This window comes from Saimiri boliviensis, chromosome 18 (assembly GCF_048565385.1).
Source record: "Saimiri boliviensis isolate mSaiBol1 chromosome 18, mSaiBol1.pri, whole genome shotgun sequence".
Taxonomy (NCBI): Eukaryota; Metazoa; Chordata; class Mammalia; order Primates; family Cebidae; genus Saimiri; species Saimiri boliviensis.
Window position 1 is genome coordinate 48,793,763 of NC_133466.1, and position 8,075 is coordinate 48,801,837.

The following is an 8,075-nucleotide window of genomic DNA, read 5'->3' on the forward strand; positions in this document are numbered from 1 at the left end:
TGGGCCTGTTCTGGGACACCCCTGCAGACCGGGTGCAGGTGGGGACATGGCTCTGTGGGGTTGCAGTGGGCAGATGAGTGTGGAGCTGGATTCCGGAAAGGAATTGACCACTGCCTCTTAGGACCCCTCTTCTGAGACAGGGGTGCCTTGTGGGACAGTGCTCCAAAGTGCCCTGGGCACGAGGGGTCCCTGCACCCCCCACACACTGACGTTGCACTGGGGTCCCTGCACCCCCCACACACTGACTCTGACTCTGCATTAGGGTCCCTGTGTCCCCTTCATACTGACCCCTCATTGTGGTCCCTGCACCCCACAAACACTGACCTTGCATTGGAATCCCTGTACCGCCCCACACACTGAGCCCGCATTGGGGTTGCTTCACCCCCCACACTGACCCTGTGGTCTGCACAGGGTCCCTGTGCAGGGATCCTGGACTGCAGAACCCATCCGTGATGTTGCCATGCCCTGGCTCTGGTGGCACTCAGTACCTCCAGGCTGGGCTCGGCAGGTGCCCCCAACCAGTACCTACCCCAGCACACCAGGAGTAGGCCTGGGCGGGGGGCAGGGAGTGATACCCAAGGGGACCTGCCCCAGCATCCTCCTGTACACTGGGGGTTCTCATTGTCTTTGGCTCAGGGAAGTGGCTTCTCCTGAAACCTGGGTTGGGCGTGGCATAAAAAGGGGGGTGAGCAGGACCCCAGACCTTAGGAATCCTGAGTGGGGGGCAGAAAGACAGGCTCTGCCTATGACGTATCTGGGAGCTGTCTGGGGGCGCAGAGTGACCCCCTTCCTGGCGACGGGCCCTCCTGGGGAGATAGGCTCACAGGTTGTTGTGTGGGACTCAGCGTGGGGCAGCATCCTGGCCAGGATGAGGAAGGCCAGGACAGGGCTGGGGGGTCTGCGGGAGGCACACGCATGCCAAGCTCCCTGATCTGCTGCAGCCAGACTCCCTCAGCCTTGGCCGGGACCAGAAATCCGACAGCCATCCCTGCCAGGCTAGCATACCCCCGCTTAGAGGCCACCCCACCCCCCATCTGCTCCCATCCAAGGGACAGCCACCCTGTCCTGGTGCACTGGGGAGGGGAAAGCTGGCCTTGGACCCGCATCGCAGCCTCCCCCACCCTCTGCTGGCCGTTTTCGGAGGTGCAGCCTGGCGTGAGCGGCGCCTTTCCCTGGAGAGGGGGCCCAGGGCAGCACCGCTGGAAACCGCTGGAAGCCGCTGGGGTGGCCAGAGATCTGCTAACTCATCGAGGGTTCACCCAACCCCGTGTCCACTGACAGCGGCAGCAGTAGCTGCAGGCTATGCAGACTCAAGAGAGTCCCAGCCCATGTCAACACCAGGGGCCAAAACCGAGTCCAGGGCTCGGCGCGAGGTCAGCCTGGGGCAGGCCTGGGGAGCCCGATGGCAAGGGGGCCAGGAAGGCGCCAACTCAGGGACTGCGCCTGGGCCTGCCGGGGGTCTCCAGACAGAGAGGATGAGTGCGACGGGGTGCCTGCTGTCGCAGGGCTGAGTGCCAGGCCGGCCCTGGGGGCCCTGGGGCTAGATGAAGGTGGAGTCCAGAGCCCCCCTCGTCCTGCTGGCTCAGGACGGGGCCTCAACAGCTGCTTAATGGGCGTGACTCCTCCTGCTCCAGCTGCGTGATGCGCTCCCTCTTCTTGGCCACCTCCTGGGTGAGGAGTCGGTTCTGCTCCTTTGGCATGAGGATGGTCTGCTGCTGCCAGCACGGGGCGAGGTGGACGTCAGGGCAGGGCAGGGGGGCCCAGAGGCAGAGTGGGCAGGGCCTGGCTGGCACAGGCCGCAGCCAGCAGCTCCCCCAGGCCCCGGGACATTTCGTGTCCCTCGGGCAGTAGCCCCCCAGCGGCCGGGGACTCCCTGTGGCCCCAAAGTCCGTGCAGCCTCCGCTCTGGCCCAGGCTGCACTGGCGCTCCAGCACTCCTGCTGCTGCTGCTGGTACCAGTCACTGCCCTGAGCCATCATCTCTGAACACTGCAGCAGCACCTCCTCCTGCTCCAGCTCCTTCACCTGCTTCGGCAGGCCGAAGCCCACGCCGCCGGTGATGGTGAGCCTCCGACGTTCCCCCCGGGCACCGGGCTGCCGGGCAACCCCTGATTCCGTCTCCAGGGCCTGCAGGCCACTGCACCTGCTTCTGCGCTCTGGCTCCATTCCAGCGCCGCGCTCTGGGGCTACTAGGGCTCTGCGGGGCAGGGCGTCGCCTGGTCAGGGGACACAGCTGCTCCGGGCTGCGGGTCCGCACTGCTGGGGCTGGCCGGAGAGCACGCATGCCCAGGGGCAGGGCCTTCCTCTCCAGGACAGGCCATGGCTAGTAGGGGGGCACCGACACCAGGAGCTGCAGCCGCGGCAGAGGCGGCAGCCGCGGCTGGTACCCTGCGGTGCCGTGGCGTGCTTGGGGCCCGGGGCTCCATCAGCCTCAGTAGCGAGGTGAGCAGGCCGGCCATGCAGTGCTTGAAGATCAAGTCGCCGCTGGCCGGGGCAACCTGGCACAGACCCTGGAGCACCCCGCGGAGCAGCTCGCGCGCGTCAGCATTCTGTCAGTGGGACTCGATCTTGCACAAGTGCAGCAGCCGCTGGTCGTCCAGGATGTGGAACAGGGTGCGCTGGCTCTGCAGGAAGGCTCGGAGCAGGCCCTCGTTGCTGGGCGAGGGGCCAGGCTCGGAGGGAGGCAGTTAGCCCTGCTCAGCCATCATAGCTTGGGTCTCCTCTCCACCCGCCTTTGTTCCCGCGTGGCCCCATGGCTGGGCCGTCTCGGTGCGCTCCTGTATTTATTTTTAATAGATAATAAAATAATAAAATGGATTGTGTTGCCCAGGCTGGTCTCAAATTCCTTGGCTCAAGGGATCCTCCCACCTTGCCCTCCAGAGCGTTAGAATTACAGGTGTGAGCTGCTGCACCGGACAAAGAGAAATTTTATAGGCAGAACACTGTTGAGCCTTGCCATGGCATGATAATGTGGTTTCATTTTAATTTCTCCCCTTCAAATGTTTCTCTTTTTTAAAATTATTGTTTTTGGCCAGGCGTGGTAGTGTAAGCCTCTAATTCCAACACTTTGAGAGGCTGAGGCAGGAGGATCCATTGAGCCCAAGAGTTTGAGGTTACTGAAGCTATGATTTCACCACTGCACCCCAGCCTGGGCAAAGAGTGAGACCCTATCTCTATGCTTTTTTAATTTACATAATTGTACGTAATTATAATTGTACATAATAATTATACATATTGTGATGTTTCAGTACGTGTACCTCCAAATGTTTCTGGGTGTGGGTATGAAGGGTCTCTGTTTCCTGATAATCACCACACAGTGTTGATTTTTACGTATCAATCCTTTTTCATGTTAATGTCAACTGAGAGGAAATGTTTGTAGATCATAAGCAGAAATACAGTTTGTTCAATCGGCAATCATTTATCATCTCTTGGTATGTGCCAGATCCTTGTTTATCAGGGTTGGAGCTCTCTATCCTTGAGGAATTGCCCTCTATTTCTTTGAAAGCACTTATAAAACTAGAGAGTAACTGTCAAGGAGGAGGACTTGTTATGTGCAGTGAGGACAGGGAGTCGAGCTTCTGAATTCTTAGTACACATTGGAAGGCTCAAAATATGTTTGCTGAGACATGGAATGAACTTCAATGCCCATCAGTAGTGGATTGTGTAGAGAAAATGTGGTACGTATGCACCATGGAATACTACACAGCCATAAAAACGATCATATCTTTCACAGCAAGGATGGAGCTGGACACCATTATTCTAGGTGAACTAATGCGACAATAGAAAACTGAATGCCAGCCAGGCATGCTGGCTCACACCTGTAATCCCAGAATTTTGGAAGGCTGAGTCAGGTGGATTCTATAAGGTCAGGAGTTTGAGACCAGCCTGGCCAACATTGTGAATCCTGTCTCAACTAAAAATACCAAAATTAGCCAGGCATAGCGGCAGGTGCCTGTAATCCCGGCCACTTGGGAGGCTGAAGCAGGAGAATTGCTTGAACCTGGGAAGCAGATATTGCAGTGAGCCAAGATCATGCACCACTGAACTTCAGCCTGGGCAAAAGAAGAAAGAAGAAGAAGAAGAAAGAGAAGAAAAAGAAGAAGAGGAAGAGGAAGAGGAAGGAGGAGAAGGAGAAGGAGAAGAAGAAGGAGGAGGAGGAGGAGGAGGAGGAGAAGGAGCAGAAGGAGGAGAAGGAGGAGAAGGAGAAGGAGAAGACGAGGTGGAAGAAATGCCCCACTTTATCACTTATAAGTGGGATCTAAACATTAAGTGCACATGGACACAAAGAAGTGAACAATAGACACCTGGGCCTACTTGAGTGTTGTGAGTGGGAGGAGGGTGAGGGTAAAAAAGCTGCCTATAGGGCACTGTGCTTATTACCTGGGTGACAAAATAATCTGTACACCAAAACCTGAGACACACACAATTTACCTACGTAAAAAACCTGCACACGTGCCGCCGAACCTAAGATAAAAGTTGGAAAGAAAAACAGAAAACAAGAAAACTAACATGTTTGCTGAAGAATGAGTGAAACTGTTAAAATATTTGTTCCTCACATAGCGTACAAAGCAGGTATTGCTTTGCTTAGGGGGATTATCTGTAAGATACAGGGATGCTATTCCGAGGTAGGGGAAACGCTGACACTCACTCTCCTGGTTGACTTCGGTGCTGTCTCCAGTGCACTTCATCTGCCAGGAACCAGGTGTGTTTATGGATGACACACACACCCCGGAAATAGCTCTCCCTGGACACGTGTGGGTTCAACATTCCTGGTTTCAGCCATTCACAAGTTTCCCTATAGAGTTGTGGCTACATTGTTCCCAGTTATTTATTGTCCTGAGGTATCACTGTTAAATGTACGTTTCCATATGATGGAAATTATATGATTTAATGAGGTTAATGAAGTTGGGGGGTTCATATAAGCCTCTGGCTGTACCTCTCAGAATAGAAACTCTGCTGTTGGCCTTTATGAAAACCCATCTTGGCCAGACCCAGTGCCTCATTCCTGTAATCCCAGCACTGTGGGAGGCCAAGGTGGGAGGAACGTTTGAGGCCAGGAGTTTGAGACTAACCTGGGCAACATAACAAGACCTCATCTCTACAGAAGTAATAAAAATAAAAATAAATTAGCCGGGCATGGTGGCATGGACCTGTTGTTCCAGCTGCTTGGGAGGCTGATGTGGGAAGATCGCTTGAGCCCAGGACTTTGAGACTGCAATGAGCTATGGTCATGCCACTGCACTCCAGCTGGAGCCATAGTCTTATATATGTGCAGTTTAATCTCTTAAGTACCACAGTGAGTGGAATGGGAAAGTATATGAAATATCTGGGACAAAGTTTTGAAATTGTTTTTCCATAGTACTTTCATTTTGCCTGTTTTTTTTTTTTTTTTTTTTTTTTTTTTTTTCTGTTTTTAAGCTGGATATTTTTTTTCAAATTGTGTCAATTATAAGAAAGTTGAGGTAGAAAATTTTCCAAAACAAGTTTATTTATTTATTTATTTATTTATTTATTGGAAATGGAGTTTTACTCTTGTTGCCAAGGCTGGAGCACAGTGCTGTAATCTCAGCTTGCTGCAAATTCTGCCTCCTAGATTTAAGTGATTCTCCTGCCTCAGCCTCCCAAGTAGCTGGAATTATAGACATGAGCCCCCACACCAGGCTAATTTTAAAATTTTTAGTAGACAGAGGGTTTTACCATGTTGGCCAGGCTGGTCTCGAACTCCTGACCTCAGGTGATCCACGCACCTTGGCCTCCCAAAGTGCTAGAATTACAAGTGTGAGCCACCATGCCCAGCCCATTTCCTTAGTTGAAGGAAGGAAGCTTGGTAACATTTATTGAAAAAATTTGAAAACACTGCTTGTTTTAGTTTCAATAAAATTTTCTTTAAATTTCATTTGACCTAAAAAAGAATATCACAGTGAAATGTTTGTCAGCCCCAACTATTCCACACATTTATCACTGTCAGCAACAGTGATAAATGGACATCAGGTGGGGACAGTAAGAGCAACAACTACTGGATCTATTTTGTGTATTTTTAGGTGTTGTGGGTGATGTTTATAAATTAAAAAAACCTCTCTAATTGCCTTTAAAATAATGAATGCTTAAATCAAATTATTTTTTTCAGAAAAATAAAAACTCTAATACCTTTTACTTCATATGACTTTAGTAATATTTGAGAAATAAAGACAGTTTTAAAGTTTATTGGTAAAATAAAGACATTAGCTCTAAATTAGGCAGGTCAGATATTAGGTTTGTAAAATGATTTAAAGTAATAAACTGCTTTTTTTCACTTTTAAAATTTGTTCAACTTACCTGCTTTGGAGTCACTAGATTCTAGGTAAGGTCTGAGAACATGTGGAGTTAGCCGTGCTCCCTGGCTATGCTTGAAAAAGTCAGACTTTATATGCACTTGTGTCTGGTGTCCTAGGCTCCATACCTAGTACAAAATTAAAATAACTTACCTGACAGGTGTTTCACCAAAAAAAAAAAAAAAAAAAATTGCTAAGAGCTAACATTGTAACATATAATTGAGACTACTGAAAAAAGTTTTACATGGAAGCTTTGTGGAAAAAGTGAAATGTGCTTTCAGTAAAACATTATAAGGCATTAGAATGTAAATTTTTGCTTCATTCAGAAGGTTAAAAATTGTTTTGACTTAAATAGAATGAAGCTAAAGGTTTGAGCAAGTTGTGGAAGGTTTGTGAACTAGTCATCTTGTAAAAGAAACACCGTGTGAACACACTGGCTAAATTTAAAGGAGTATTGTTCAGTTTTTCCATAAATTGAACATTGGAATAAAAACACAACAGGGTTTTCTTAGAGTACTAATTTTGCTTTAATACAAATTTATAAAATGTTATCAGAAGCTTATAAGAATTTCAACTTATAGTCAAACTGATGAAGACTGGATGAATTCATCTTTAAGGTTTTATTAAAAATTTGAGTTGACATTAACAGTACACTAATGCAAGAGAGAAATTTGGCTTTCTTTCTTGAATATGATTTTAACATAATATTAAAGAATAAAAAATACTTCTGTCTCTCCTCAAATTACAGGAAAAAGAAGGGAAAGACACACATTGCTTGAAAAGCTGAGTCTTCTATCAATGAGTAAAGGCTTTTGCCTTTAAACATTTTTTGAGTTACCATTTTGGCTAAATGAATGACTTACTGTGACCTGGCATTCCATTTTATATCAAATATTTTAGGCCTTTAGTATATTTATATCAATATTAATATATTTGATACACTTCCCCAAATCCAATTTTATCTTCAAAATTAAGTCTTTTTGACTTCTTAATTTGGAATGCACAAGAGGGCACTGAGAAATCCAAAAGAGAAGTATATGGAATTATTTGACATGTTGTTACATGAGGAGCACTGTCAAAATAAGAAATATTTGACTTTCTTCGGATTGTATTCTAGGCAATGTTAATATATGTTTGAAAATTGTATGAAATTCCTAAAATTCTAATATGCCAAAATATGTGCTGTCAATTATATTGTTTCCATGATAAATTGTAGACCACAGAAATGAACAAACTTTCTTGTCAATCATGTAACTATAACTATTTAACATCATTTCCACACTTAACTGCTTAATACTGATGCAGTTTCTGAAAACTTCACAAGCACAAAATGTCCTAGAATATGCTGTCTTTTAGGAGGTTCCTTAAATAATGGAAAGACCACGAAAAAGAGCTCTTGAATACAGATTTCTGGAAAGTTTAGAATCACATCCTTTGTCAAATTATCCCAAATACTTTAAGGACTGTGTAAGATTTCCTGGAATTTTAATGAAAAGTCTTACTTGTTTTTTAAACTCCTACCCAAGTAGAAGAAAACTTAATTGAATACCAAGAAAACATTTTGTCAGACTGTCATTCTAAATCAGCCAATACTGAAACTGTTTATATATGCAGTTTGAATGAACTCCATGGTGTAAGTCAAGTTACCTATGACAACCCATCAGTTACAACTACTATGAACTTAAATTGGAGAAACAACTGATATTTAAAGGAATATAAGTTCAATGTTAAGCATGGACTCACGGAGAACCAAGACAGCTGCCTTG

At 47.3% G+C, this 8,075-nt stretch overlaps 1 pseudogene; it reads right to left on the minus strand.

Annotated features, from left to right (window-relative positions):
• Nucleotides 1-1,595: 1,595 nt before the first annotated feature.
• Nucleotides 1,596-2,703, minus strand: LOC141582013 (suppressor APC domain-containing protein 2 pseudogene; annotated as a pseudogene).
• Between the last annotated feature and the right edge of the window lie 5,372 nt (nucleotides 2,704-8,075).